Source organism: Caretta caretta, chromosome 1 (genome assembly GCF_965140235.1).
Source record: "Caretta caretta isolate rCarCar2 chromosome 1, rCarCar1.hap1, whole genome shotgun sequence".
Classification (NCBI taxonomy): domain Eukaryota; kingdom Metazoa; phylum Chordata; order Testudines; family Cheloniidae; genus Caretta; species Caretta caretta.
This window is the reverse complement of record NC_134206.1, coordinates 207,679,343-207,694,979: the sequence shown is the minus strand read 5'-3', so window position 1 is coordinate 207,694,979 and position 15,637 is coordinate 207,679,343. Positions and strand designations below refer to the sequence as shown.

The 15,637-nt window shown below is 39.4% G+C and overlaps 1 protein-coding gene across 10 annotated transcripts in view; it reads right to left on the bottom strand.

Annotated features, from left to right (window-relative positions):
• Positions 1-15,637, bottom strand: part of STXBP5L (syntaxin binding protein 5L) — a 430,597-nt gene that overhangs the window by 189,749 nt on the left and 225,211 nt on the right. The window contains exon 1 of one of the 10 annotated variants that reach the window (XM_075119171.1): positions 4,932-4,949. The exons of the other annotated variants lie outside the window; for them this stretch is intronic. The gene's annotated coding sequence lies outside the window, so the exon portion shown is untranslated. Of the gene's footprint in view, positions 1-4,931; positions 4,950-15,637 lie in introns of those variants that run through there. 10 annotated transcript variants of the gene reach the window in all.

The window sequence follows — 15,637 nt, the reverse complement described above, 5'->3', positions numbered from 1 at the left end:
TGGGAACAAGGAGGAGGAGCCATTCTACCTACCTCTAATAGGGTCAGGAAATAGGAGCCATCTTAATGTGCTTCGTGCAATCCTGACTGGGAGGGGGTAGACACACGATTCATCTCTTTATGAGTATGTGGGCCACCCTATAAAAAAAAGTCTGAGAACCGTTGAGCTAGAGATTCTGATTTTCTTCTTTACAAAAAGTTTTTTTCCAGTTCAGTACACAGGCATTAATGAGACATGAGTATGTTTAATATTTCGTACAAAGGAAACGTAACATTACTATTCACACAAAGAAGTGTTCACTTTATTAGCTCTTAATCAGTCGAGAGGGTATGGAGCTGATAAACCATTACCAAGTGCAGTCAAGCAGAGATATGATTCATACTCTCACTCCCACATTCATATCATTTTTATAGAATAGCCCAGTGCTATATCACTTAGGAAAAATCTCATGATGGTCTCTTGTGATAAGATACAATTTTCATAAAGATGATGAATGGAGAGAATCAATTTTTTGGACATTACAATATTTACATTACATTAAAAAGAGAATCCACATGAGAGATGTAGACTATTTGCAGCTCAAATCTAATTATATCTATACTGTCTACATAGACTGAAATGCTTATCTGATCCTACAGTATATTCTAGCACTCAGGAGGTTTGTCTTTATTAAAAGCACATACTTTGCCTGGTATGCAATACTTTATTACTTTATTATCTTTGTCATTCATTTGATTCCAAAAGAAAATATTTCTAGCTTTGAGATACAAGTTGGAGTTGATGGCTAAATTAGTATTTTTATCCTGAGTAATTTTTTTAAATGATGACATACACTATTTAAGAATATACATATTTCATTTATGTTTTTATGAAGTATCAATCTTTTTGCCCTGCTTTATAAGGGAATGACAGCTTCCTTCCAACAATCTTATTTTGTAAAATATGGTAAGGTTACTTAAGTCCTTTGTGGCTTAAAATATTTACAACCTCCTAAACTGAAGGAAGTGTTTCACTTGCAAACTAATTTCACTTATTTTTCTGCAGTTATGAGGAACACTTAGCAAGCTATATTCTTTTTCTCCTGACCCTGCACAGTACTTTGAATGACTCTGCAGTTTTAAGGCTGTATTATCATACAATCAAAACATTTTATGCAGAATACACTCAAATGAATAATTGTACTTCTTCCTTTTATATTGCTCCAGGTTTAAGGCAGCTAAGTAACGCAACCCTGAAATCCTCAGTCAAGGTGTTCATCCATGATTGGAGGGCCAGGACAAGGTCTATGCATCATTTCAGTCTTATTTTGATGATTCGAGCAAGATGTAGGCCTTGTTCCAGCCCCCTGCACAGGGATAAATTTTACCCTTACAGACTCAGTTATGTCAATGGCAAAGATCCCATTAACTTCTGTGGGAGCAGGTCTTTAGGGACAGATTTTTAAAATTGCTTCCAATTTTGCAAACACAGTTTAGCATCTGCAAAGAAAAGTGCCCACTACAGACATCTAAGTGAGAGTGAAATCAGGTAGTCTGACATTTAACAGGAGCATTTATATCTACAGTTATTTGTAGGTGCAAAAATAGAGACAACTTTTTAAAATCAGACCTTTAGTGCAATTTTAGAAAGTATGTACATGTACTTATACTGTGTGTGTGTGTATATATATATATTTCACTTCTGTTTACTGTTTTGGCTTCATACAAAGATAGTGACGCAATTCAAAAAGTAATATAAAATTAAGTTAAGAGATGCTAAGGTAATTGTTTTGTTTATTGAATGATTTATTAAGCACCCATCTTCACACAAAAATTTAAATTAACAGCTAAATCACATGGACACAAACTCAGACAATGTCAACTTAAAAAAAAAAATCTGAACAACCAATCATCTCTGCCTATTAGATGACAAAAATCCCTGCTGAACAGACGTGTCTGAGATTGAGGAAATGCTGTAACTTGGAAATCACAGTCCATCACCACTGGTCTGGTGCATCCATATACTGTGAGAGTTAAAGCTACAAGCTGTTCTGGGGACTTTGATGTAGTACTATCGGAAACAAATCACTTCAAAAATGGCATAAAAGCAGACCAAAGGAGCCCATCCTATTACTCTGAGTCTCTGCTGATACAGGGTCCATATAAGTTCCTTAGGGACACTTAGCCAACTAAGGTCCTTTAATGTCTGATGGACACTCATGAATCTTGTAGATTGCTACATTTGATACATTTTCAAACGCATCCAACTTCCTTTCTTCCTCTAGACCAGTGGTTTTCAACCTGTGGCTCATGGACCCCTGGGGGTCTGAGGACTATGCCTAAGATTTACAAAGGGGTTCGTGCCTCCATTAAAATTTTTTTAGGGGTCTGCAAATGAAAAAAGGTTGAAAATCACTGCTCTACATTAATGGTTTACCAAGGAGAAGACATGCTGAACCACCATGGCACTGATGCACTGGGTCAACAAAAAAGAAAACAACCTGAGATACAGGGTCCTTCACTTATTGGGACTGGAGCCCCAAAATGAACTAAAATATATAATGTGAAAGCATTGTTAGGCTTCCACACAACAAGCAAAGTTCTTTCAACATTCTAATGAACTGTCCTGTCTAGTGTAATCCAATTGCCTGAAGTGCATTACTTTTTTTTTTTGTGTTCTAAAAATTAAATGAAAACTCACTTTACAGTGTTATATTTGAAGTTCTAAATGTTATGGAATATATTAACTTCAATTCAAGGCTTACACACTGGAAACAAACCTCAGGTTCATAATGAAGAAATTTCATTTCAGCAAAACGTTATCATTATGCAATGAGCTTGTAAAGATAGGTATAATGAACTGTGTTATAAAAACTATATTAAATAACATTAGAGAAGTAGATATCTATTTAACAGTGTTATAAGACAATTTAAAAGGGAACATTTTTGCTTTCTGAATGTGCCTTGTTGACACAGCTTTCAAAGGTTGTAAAAAATCAAAAAGTTGGTTTGTGTCCTATCTACCCTGGACTCTTGGTCTGTGTAGATCAAGGGTGGCCATCCTGTGGCTCCGGAGCCACATGCGGCTCTTCAGAAGTTAATATGTGGCTCCTTGTATAGGCACCGACTCCGGGGCTGGAGCTACAGGTGCCAACTTTCCAATGTGCCGGGGGGTGCTCACTGCTCAACCCCTGGTTCTGCCATAGGCCCTGCCCCCACTCCACCCCTTTCTGCCCCCTCCCCTGAGCCTGCCATGCCCTCGCTCCTCCCGCCCCTCTCCCCCAGAGCCTCCTGCATGTCATGAAACAGCTGATTGGGAGGTGCGGGGAGGGAGAGGGAGGTGCTGATCTGCAGGGATGCCGGTGGGTGGGAGGCACTGGGAATGGGGGAGAGGGAGGGAGAGAGCTGATGGGGGGCTGCTGATGTATTACTGTGCCAAAGAGCCAATGTACGTTGGTAAATTCTGGCTCCTTCTCAGGCTCAGGTTGGCCACCCCGGTGTACATAACAGGGCAAAGCAAACCAGACAAATGTGTGATTTTCTAGCCAGATGTAGACCTGCCTAGTAAAACAGACTAGGGAGGATGAACACTGACTGAAAGGAGCTAGCCAACAAGTAATCCCAAAGCCACAATAAGCAGATAAGATAGAATAAGACAAACATAAGAAACAATGAAATACATGAAGGCAATGAAAAGACAGCTGGATTGTGTAAGTAGGAGGAGCTTAAAAAAAGATAGTGAAGGAGGTACCAATTAGAGTTTTAGCAGAATAAGTAAAAATGCAACAGTTAAAAGGATTTTGGGTCAGTGTATATGACAATATATTTAGAATAGAATATTAATAGATGAGGCAGTTTTAATAATCTGCACCTGAATCATGTTACAAGAAAAGGTATACAGGATGTGTGTTTAACAAAGGGGGTGTGGAGCAGCACAGAACTTACACCAGATTGGACCAGCATGGATCTGATGATAACAGAAACAGCCTACCTGCGCCCCAGGACTGGATCATTACGCTATCCTGCTCTATCTGCTTTACTTATGCTTTCTGCTTGATTGAGGTGGCAGTATATTGTCCTAAAACTTTCTTATTAAAGCTTCAAACTAGTTAGGGTTAGTAACTGGCATGGATTGTGTTTTTCATCCAACAAACTCTTACATATTGTGCTTCAGATTGTGAAAGAAAGGCATCCTCACATTACTCATACATCCCACAATCAGATGAAGATGTATTTTGATGCCCGTGGAAGTAATCAAGGCCAACAGAGAAAAAATAGTGCTCATGATAATTAAAATAGGATCATGATGATTTTATGAAAATATGAAACACTTTTGCCTATAACAATCTGCTTCATTAAGCAACATGAGCAAACTGGCAAAGAACTTGATCTTTTGAGGTGCTGAGAATCTGCTGAGCCCCAGTGTGACGAGTTGGATCACAGAAACCCCCTTGGGAACTGCCACCTGATGCGCTGAGACTACCTCTGAGCCCGTTTTCCCTGGCCATTTGGGACCTCAGTGCCCTGCCTGGTTGTGCCAGACATGCTAGCTTGCTACAAACGCAGACCCAGGTCTGAACCACATCCCCCAAAAGCTGCAGGCTTAACTGAAAACAGCTTAAGAAGTGTTCCTGTCTCTAGCATTCAGTTACCCAACTCCCAATGGGGTCCAAACCCCAAATAAATCCATTTTACCCTGTATAAAGCTTATACAGGGTTTGCCCTGTATGTCACTGATAGAGAGGTATGCACAGCTGTTGGCCACCCCAGGTATTAGTACTTTCTCTGGGTCAATTAATAAGTAAAAAGTGACTTTATTAAATACAAAAAGTAGGATTTAAGTGGTTCTAAGAAATAATAGACAGAACAAAGTGAATTACCAAGCAAAATAAAATAAAACACGCAAGTCTAAGCCTAGTTAAGTAAGAAAACTGAATACAGATAAAATCTCACCCTCAGAGATGTTTCAGTAAGCTTCTATCACAGACCGGATACCTTCCTAGTCTGGGCACAATCCTTTCCCCTGGTATAGTCCTTGTTCCAGCTCAGGTGGTAGCTAGGGGATTTCTCATGACTGCAGCCCCCTTTGTTCTCTTCCACCCCCTTATATATCTTTTGCATAAGGCGAGAATCCTTTATCCCTCTCTGGGTTCCCACTCCTCCTTCTAAATGGAAAAGCACCAGGTTAAAGATGGATTTCAGTTCAGGTGACATGATCACGCACTGTAAGATTTCATTACCCACTTGCCAGCACACAGGTATACAGGAAGACTTACAAGTAAACACAGCCATCTACAGTCAATTGTCCTAGTTGATGGAAGCCATCAAGATTCCAAACCATCATTAATGGCCCACACTTTGCATAATTACAATAGGCCCTCAGAGTTATATTTTATATTTCTAGTTTCAGATACAAGAATGATACATTCATACAAATAGGATGAACACATACAGTAGATTATAAGATTTATAATGATACCTTACAAGAGACCTTTTGCATGAAGCATATTCCAGTTACATTATATTCACACTCATTAGCATATTTTCTTAAAATCATATAGAGTGCAACGTCACGCCCGACAATTCCCACTAAAGTCAATGGGAATTGTAGGTGTTTAGCACATGCTCCACATTCCTTGGATCAGGTCCAAAGGTTGTACAACAGCTGAAATTGAATGTCATTCTCAATGGGCATTATTACGACAGTAAAAACCCATGGACCGAATGTGGGATATCTTGAAAGGAATTCCTATGCCTCTTATTCCAGTGCAATACGTTTTACTAGTCTTTCAAGGCATCCAAAACTGAATAGGGTGTTAAAATGGAATAAAAACAAGAAATGTCATATAAATTACAGGTATCAAAAATACCTCAGGCTTTAATTTATTTATTGCTACATATAAGGCCAGATTCTTCTTTTATACTAACATAACTAGTGGAAAACCAATGTAACTATCAACTCAAATGGAAATACTTCTGATTTACACCAGTCTGAGGAAAGAATCAAGCCCAACATATACAACCTTGTCTAATATGTTTGCAAAACAGCTTAGATTTTTTCATTTGTAACCACTAAATTGGAAAAAAAATCTTGAAGGCATTGCCAGAATTCTAGAAGCAACATAGATGAAACAACAACATAACTTAAAAGAATACTATCAACAATTGCTTAAGCCAAAATTAAAACCTGTTTTAAAGAGAGATATACTTTACTGAGGAATAACTTCGTAATTTTAAGTATCTACAGAATTTTTTAAATAAATTCCTCCACTCCATCACTAAGAACTTTAACCAAAACATCTATTGCTTATTTGTAGACATACCCATATTTGTAAATGTCTTAGAATACTAGTCTACTGGTTAACATAAGGCTGTTTGAGTGCCTAAATTCATCTTTACATTAAACGTAAATTTAGAAAATACATGACTTTTAGAAAAGGTTAGAAAATGGTACGTATTTTCTACCAAAATAACCCCTGATCGAAATGAAAAATTTTCATTATTTTAAAAAAATATTGCAGAATTTTTTTGTGGACATTTTCCAGTTTCTTGGTTGCTTTTGATTTTCTATTTTTAATTAAAAAGCTGAACATTTTTGAAGGAAGCAAAACATTTCCATTAACACTTTCACTTAGAGAAAAGACAATATTTTGTCAAAAATATTTTTGAATTAAAAATGTTAACTAGCTTTTATTTATTTATTCATTTATTGAAATTGAAAAATGTAACTTCACTTGTTTTAAAAGATGACTAATTTTTTCTGATATATGTGTGCAAAGATGTGCTCTCTTGCCTACCCTCTCCCCAGTATACTAACACAAAGTGTCAACATTAATGGGTCCTGATTGTTCTGATTGAACATTAAGGTGTGCAAGGAATGCACAAATGGATCCTAAAATTGTAATTTATCTTAAAAGTGGTGCACAGAAAAATGAGAAAATAGAATGATTGTCAAACTACAGTTGTAAAAAGAAGAATCGTCCTATAAAGTAATAAACACAAACATTAATTTGAATTATGTAAATGCAGAATAAGTGGGAAGGTGGGAAGAGAATAGTTAAGAATTTTTTAAAAATTGTTTTAAAGAAAACAATAAAAGAAAACTAAAAATTACAGTAGAGAGAAAAAAATGGAAATAAACCTATGAAAGACTGGACAATACATTGTGTTTTCACTATGATAAATGCACAGTATGTGCTCATTGGTTATAAAAAATTTAATAGTTGAGCAGTGAAATATAGAGAGGATCAACTGTGTATTTTGATCAGCTGCTGTGATAAAGTGCATAAAAGAGACCTTGACATTATTTACATTGCAGACTTTTCTATTGAACTCATCACCTTAGTATCCGATCACTTCCTGTACATTCAGGAATTAAGTTTCACTATACCATTGTAAGGTCTGTAAAAATAGGGGAGGTATTTTCAAAGCATTCTGTGAAGATGTTGGAAAATCAGATGAAATATTTGACCACTCAAGGGGTCTGAATACTCAGGGTTTAGCCGGATGGCCAGCCAGGGAATTTTCAAGATACCATTAAGCATTCATGTCACAATATCAAAACTCTTCTGCTGCCCCACCTCCCATCCCAAGTCAATCACTTCAGCAGTCCTCATAATAAACACATATGGCTAGTGCGGGGTGAAATTTTTCAGACAACTTTTTTTTTTTGGCACCAAAAATGCATATTTGGGTCAACCGACACAAATTTACCAAATTGTTTTGGTAAAAAAAAATCTGAAAAAAGTTGTGACATTTCATTTTGACATTTTCAAAATGAATCATTTTGATTTTCCTATTTGAATGATTTTTCGTTTTGACTTTTACTTCAACTTTATTTTAAAAAGCTTCAAAAACTCTAAAGAAATGTTTTTGTTTGACCCTCAATTTTTTTAGTTTTTAAATATTTAAATACCTCAGAAATGGAGATGGAGCTGAGGTGGGGAAACACTCCAAAAAGCAGACACAGCCCTGGGACATAACTGGAAATGAAACAAATTATTAAGCCAAATTGTAATTCAGAAATTTGTGTGGGCTCTTTATGTTGTGTGCAGTCAGTGAGGACCTACTGAACACCTGTACTACCTCTGACACCGCTAACATTGAAGAAATCTTTTGGATCCCTTGGGCACTTCTGAAAATGCTGTTTGGGAACTGATATCTGAGCCCATACCTTTGAACTACCCATATGGAATACCTGTCCTACTGGATGTTCAGAGCGTGTAGGTGTGCTAAAAAAACAGCTCTGAAAATCCCCTCGGTGCTCAATTCGAACTTGACCACCTAGACTGTGCCAAAATAGCTATTTGCAGCCAGAGTCAGAATTAAGAATAGAAACCAGATCTCCTAAGTCCATGTCCTCTACATTAACTATATGACCAGATAGTGTGGTCACTGACTTTAGAAGTGAATGTAAGGCAGGTTCTGAGGGAGTTCTTTTATTTCTTTTGATGCCTCTCTGTTTTGCTGGTATAATAAGCTTTTTCTAATTGAGTTTCAATGGGGAGTTGACATTAATTTTTAAATTGTAGTGTCCATGTGAAGCGGAAATATGAAGAGAATGAGACAAAAGTTGTCTGTGGCAATGAGCAGATAATGAGGAGGTTGTTGCTTGAGCAGTTCATTAAAGAATAAATTAGCACTGAGTGATTCCAGAGTGAGCTCCAGCCACAACCAACCATCCTTATTTGATGAGAAATTTACAGCAACATGAAACAAAAGGGTGGTAGTCAGAAACAGAAAACACTGAGAAGTATCAGAGACTTCTCTAAACATCCAGATTAGATTAGATATAGACAGACATCATCTTCCTTGCCAAATGCAAACGGATGGACATCATACCAAAAGGACTGAAGGTAAAAAATCCATTACAATCTACATACCACACAGACTATGCTGACAGCTTGTGCCACACACTCTCAAAGAAACTGTGGAATCACCTGATCATCATCCTCTACAGCAAACAGGGAAAGATTAAGAATGAGCTCTCAAAACTGGATACTCTCATAAAAAACCAACCTTCCACACAAACTTCCTCGTGGCTGGACTTTACAAAAACTAGACAAGCCATTTACAACACACACTTTGCTTCTCTACAAAAGAAAAAGGACACTAAACTATCTAAACTACTACATGCCACAAGGGGCCACAACAGTGGTTCCCTTAACCCACCCAGCAATATTGTTAATCTATCCAACTATACTCTTAGCCGAGCAGAAGAATCTGTCCTATCTCGGGGCCTCTCCCTCTGCCCCTCCACCCCCATGAACATGATACAGTTCTGTGGTGACCTAGAATCCTATTTTCGACGTCCTCGACTCAAGGAATATTTCCAACACACCTCTGAACAACACACTAATTCACAGAGACCTTCCTACCAACACTACAAAAAGAAGGATTCTGGGTGGACTCCTCCTGAAGTTCGAAACAACAGACTGGAATTCTACATAGTGTGCTTCCGCCGACGTGCTCGGGCTGAAATTGTGGAAAAGCAGCATCACTTGCCCCATAACCTCAGCCGTGCAGAACACAATGCCATCCACAGCCTCAGAAACAACTCTGACATCATAATCAAAAAGGCTGACAAAGAAAGTGCTGTAGTCATCATGAATAGGTCGGAATATGAACAAGAGGCTGCTAGGCAGCTCTCCAACACCAATTTCTTCAAGCAAAAAGAAAAGGAGTACTTGTGGCACCTTAGAGACTAACCAATTTATTTGAGCATGAGCTTTCGTGAGCTACAGCTCACTTCATCGGATGCATACCGTGGAAACTGCAGCAGACTTTATATACACACAGAGAATATGAAACAATACCTCCTCCCACCCCAATGTCCTGCTGGTTATAGCTTATCTAAAGTGATCATCAAGTTGGGCCATTTCCAGCACAAATCCAGGTTTTCTCACCCTTACTCTGAAACCTTTCTTCAAGCAATTACCCTCTGATCCCACTGAGGGTTTCCAAAAGAAACTACAGCATTTGCTCAAGAAACTCCCTGAAAAAGCACAACAAATCCGCACAGACACACCCCTGGAACCCTGACCAGGGGTATTCTATCTGCTACCCAAGATCCATAAACCTGGAAATCCTGGATGCCCCATCATCTAAGGCATTGGCATCCTGACAGCAGGATTGTCTTGATATGTAGACTCCCTCCTCAGGCCCTACGCTATCAGCACTCCCAGCTATTTTCCTGACACCACTGACTTCCTGAGGAAACTACAATCCATTGGTGATCTTTCTGAAAATGCCATCCTAGCCACTATGGATGTAGAAACCCTCTACACCAACATTCCACACAAAGATGGACTACAAGCCATCAGGAACAGTATCCCCGATAATGTCACGGCAAACCTAGTGGCTGAACTTTGTGACTTTGTCCTCACCCATAACTATTTCACATTTGGGGACAATGTATACCTTCAAATCAGCAGCACTGCTATGGGTACCCGCATGGCCCCACAGTTTGCCAACATTTTTATGGCTGACTTAGAACAACGCTTCCTCAGCTCTCGCTCCCAAATTCCCCTACTCTACTCGTGCTAAACTGATGACATCTTCATCATCTGGACCCATGGGAAAGAAGCCCTTGAGGAATTCCACCATGATTTCAACAATTTCCATCCCACCATCAACCTCAGCCTGGACCAGTCCACACAAGAGATCCACTTCCTGGACACTACGGTGCTAATAAGCGATGGTCACATAAACACCACCCTATACCGGAAACCTACCGACCGCTATGTTTACCTACATGCCTCTAGCTTTCATCCAGACCACACCACACGATCCATTGTCTACAGCCAAGCTCTACGATACAACCACATTTGCTCCAACCCCTCAGACAAACACCTACAAGATCTCTATCAAGCATTCTTACAACTACAATACCCACCTGCTGAAGAGAAGAAACAGACTGACAGAGCTAGAAGAGTCCCCAGAAGTTACCTACTACAGGACAGGCCCAACAAAGAAAGTAACAGAACGCCACTAGCCATCACCTTCAGCCCCCAACTAAAACTTCTCCAACGCATCATCAAGGATCTACAACCAATCCTGAAGGATGACCCATCACTCTCACAGATCTTGGGAGACAGGCCAGTCCTTGCCTACAGACAGCCCCCCAACCTGAAGCAAATACTCACCAGCAACCACACACCACACAACAAAAACACTAACCCAGGAACCTATCCTTGCAACAAAGCCTGTTGCCAACTGTGTCCACATATCTATTCAGGGGACACCATCATAGGGCCTAATCACATCAGCCACACTATCAGGGGCTCGTTCACCTGCACATCTACCAATGTGATATATGCCAGCATGTGCCAGCAATGCCCCTCTGCCATGTACATTGGCCAAACTGGACAGTCTCTACGTAAAAGAATAAATGGACACAAATCAGACGTCAAGTATTATAACATTCAAAAACCAGTCGGAGAACACTTCAATCTCTTTGGTCACTTGATTACAGACCTAAAAGTGGCAATTCTTCAACAAAAAAACTTCAAAAACAGACTCCAACGAGAGACTGCTGAATTGGAATTAATTTGCAGACTGGATACAACTAACTTAGGCTTGAATAAAGACTGGGAGTGGATGGGTCATTACACAAAGTAAAACTATATCCCCATGTTTATTCCCCACCCCCACCCCGCCTACTGTTCCTCAGACGTTCTCGTCAACTGCTGGAAATGGCCCACCTTGATTATCTCTACAAAAGGTTCCCACTGCCTCCGCTCTCCTGCTGGTAATAGCTCACCTTACCTGATCACTCTTGTTACAGTTTGTATGGTAACACCCATTGTTTTATGTTCTCTGTGTATATGAAATCTCCCCACTGTATTTTCCACTACATGCATCTGATGAAGTGAGCTGTAGCTCACGAAAGCTTATGCTCAAATAAATTTGTTAGTCTCTAAAGTGCCACAAGTACTCCTTTTCTTTTTCCAGATTAGTATTGTTACCCTGAAAGATGTTAATGACTGCCATCAATTGGCTCTTTGATCTACAGACAATCAGAGACCTGATTAAAGCCAATGGGTGCGCTAAACTACTTTCAGGCTCAATGGAAGAAGCAGTTAAGCCCCTTTGTGTAGTGATAGCTGGAAACAATAGGAGGCTACCACCCAAGACACATGGCAAAGCTAGAGCAAAACTCTATGTTTACACACAGCACTTTCATCGGTAACATTTTGGCAGTCAGGGGTCTGAAAAAAACACACCTCAGACTGGACAAAAGTTTTACTGACAAAGTGCCAGAGTGGACAGTGCTATATCGGTAGGAGATACTCTCCCGCTGACAAAGCTACCGCGCTTCATTGGGGGTGGTTTTACTTTGTCAGCAGAAGAGCTCTCTCCTGCCGAGAAAGAGCGGCTACACTGCGTACCTTACAGCAGCACTCCTGTAGCGGCACAGCTGTGCTGCTGCCAAGTGCGCAGTATAGACAGCCTAAATTGTGTGGTCTGAGTGGTTTCCATGGGACTGGTTGCAAATGCTAGGGCTAGAAGATTGTGTAGCAAGCAGTGTGTTTTAGAGAAGAAAGCCAGCTGACAGTAAGAGAAGCAGTTGTGAATGTGACCCTGAGAGGGAGCAGAGAGTTCTGTGCTCTTTGGGCACAGAACTCACTGGAGAGGCATGCTTGAGATATTTGAATAAGGAAACTACCTGTTATTCTGTTACTACTACACCGGGGGAAACAGGACTTTCTGTACATTCTTTCTTCGGATTGCAAATAAGATTGCACCAAAGAAGTAACTGACTCATATAGCCAGTTTCTCCTTCTAATAGAAACAAACCTGCCAGGCTCTAAATACTGCCAGCCCACTTGGGCCAAAGAGACAATGGTATCTTCCATCTCGGTGCTAGTGTGCCATTAAGATAGACATGAAGTAAGAGGATAACTCCAGCCAGCTTGCACTGTCTGTGGCACAGGAAAGGAGCTGTAACTGTATGAAGCATTTGATGTAGTTATCTCTGTTGGCCTCAGAGGTTTGGTAAAAGAAAATGTGGAGGGAGAAAGACAAAATTGTCCTGGATGGTCAGAGTATTCTGCTAGGGTGGAGGAGAAAAAGCAGTGTTATAATAAAGTGCACCAATTGTCTGATGGCTGTAAAAGAAGGACTACTTTTCTTTAATCAAAATCAGCAGTGCAGATCTGCTCCCTGTGTATATCATTGTTGAACCTTCTGACTTTAGTAATGATTTTCTTTTTAGTGCTTTTTACTCCTACTAGTCCAACAGAACCCATATGTCATTGTGCATCATCCACACGCTTGTTTACCAAATTTCCATCAGTTATACCTGTGCAAATGATGGATGCACAGGTATCACTGTGGCCCTAATCTGGCCTTCAGGACCTTTAATTGGGATAATGACATATAAGAAGGAAGGAATTCAGCATGACTCTGGCTGGCAGTTAGGAAAACATCTTTCACGCTGTAAACTCAGTAAATTTGATCTGGAGTGCCTGAAAGGCAGCAAATTTCTGTTTATACAGAGGTTCATTTCAACAATAGAACTTCACTTTAAAGCAGGTTATATGAATAATTATCTACAGTAAAATGCAGAATGTTGATCTGCTGGATATTTCTATATTTCAAGTAGGGATTTATGCCAGTTGTTCATGTCTGTGTTCAGAAAAACAGATCTCCAAAAACAGGCCAATAGGGGAGACATTTGTGCAATATCTTTATAACAAAGCAAATTTTCATTTCCAAGTCTTACCACTTTTGAGATGCAAGGTGAGGAAAACATTTCAAAATTTTCTAAAACGTTAATTATTCAAATTCCGGGATCTCAGAATTGGCAGAACCAATTCAGATCAAATGTGAATTAAAAAAAAAAAATTTCCTGTCTCCCCCACCCTAGAATCACAGGCCCATCTGGAATCAGAAAGAATAATTCCTGAAAGGGGTCAAATTTCCAATGTATAACGAAAGATAGTTATTATAACCTTAAATATGGAATGGCTTGCAGCTGTCCACAATAAATGTACAATCAGTAACTACAGGACCAGAGGAACAAATTAAGGTTAAAGAGCAACATAAGCATGCCAGAATTTGGAATGGAGTTAAGAAAGGTTGGGGGAGGAGGGGCTTGGTTCTTTTTTGCACAGATCTGTAAACTCAGATTACTATACACGTAACTTAATATTTCTTCAAACAAATTTGAGAAAAAAAAATCAAATGTCTGAATTAGAGTTACTAGTAAACTTGGCAGACTGCAAATGAACAGAACTTGCTCTAGAGACTGACCATTTTTCTTCAGCTGTGTTTGAGTAGGAATACAGTGATTTGATTTGATTTTAATTTAAAATTTGTGGGGGACAAAAAGATTATTATTAATGTGAGATTTTCTTCTTACACTGTGAGTGAACACTGATTTTTTGGAAGAACTTCAGCAGACTTGTACACAGGCTACTGCGATACATAATTAACACGGCTGAGAGGATAACAAAAGCCTGTAGTATAGCAGAGCCAAGAAGAGTAGACTGGGACTATTGAACATAGAAGGGAGGGTTAAAGACAATAGTGTTCTGAAGACATTTTTTCTGAAACTTTAGCATTCCTCCAAATTTTCATGCTGAGGATTATGCAGACTACTCAAAATCTCCCTTTCATTGTGAGAAGTCTTTAGAAGTAAAAGTTATATCAGGGTTAATAACTGGGTGAAGAACATGTAATGAACAAATTATTCTTTGAATTTAGCTCTATTTTTCTGTCATGAATCATCCATGAATGGAGAGTGCTTTTTAGGAAGTTGCTCACTGTTTATATTTGTTCAATGAATCAGCTGTGCAAATAAATTTAGCCCATTAATCGTTCATGAACTGTCACTGCAAGCATTTACTATTCACACTGTGAAACTAGTCACCTACGCCATATGGTATTGTTTCTGTTTGCTGAGCGAATGACCTGAACTTTATAAACAGGAGTGCTTTGACTATCTTAGGGACATGGTGGTCCATGGAAGGAAGCAGCTTCAACAGAGAGAATGAAACCCATTCCACCCACATAAAGACTAAGCATTCAGGCTCCCTGTGGGTGGAATGTAGGAGCCGCTGGGGTGCTAACACCCACCACTGCTCCAGTGCCGTGCCAGGGTGAGAAACGGCTTCACATTTCTTTGCTAGAGCCTCAGGCCTTGTACACTACCACACATTACTGTACATACTTGATAAATTCATGAACAAATTCCCCTTGTCTCCATTTTATGCCATTGTAACACCAACCATTCACCAGTTGTTAACTGCACATTATATTCACTGCTATTTGACTAATAGATTCCAAGGCCACAAGGGACCATTGTGATCATCTAGTCTGACCTCCAGTATAACACAGGCCATAGGACTTCCTTGAGTTAATTCCTGTGCACTACAGCATATCTTTTGGAAAAACATCCAACCTTGATTTCAAAATTGCTAGTCATGGAGAATCTACCACAACCCTTGGTAAATTGTTCCAAAGGTTAATTACTCTCACTTGTTAAAAATGTACATCTTATTTTGAGTCTGTTTACCTACCTTTAACTTCCAGCCATTGGATCGTGTTATACTTTTGTCTGCTACATTGCAAAGAGTGCATTCACGTACCCTTGTCTGTCTCATCGTATTAACTGCATCGGTGCCAGGTCTTTGGCCAGGAATTTCCAGGAAAAC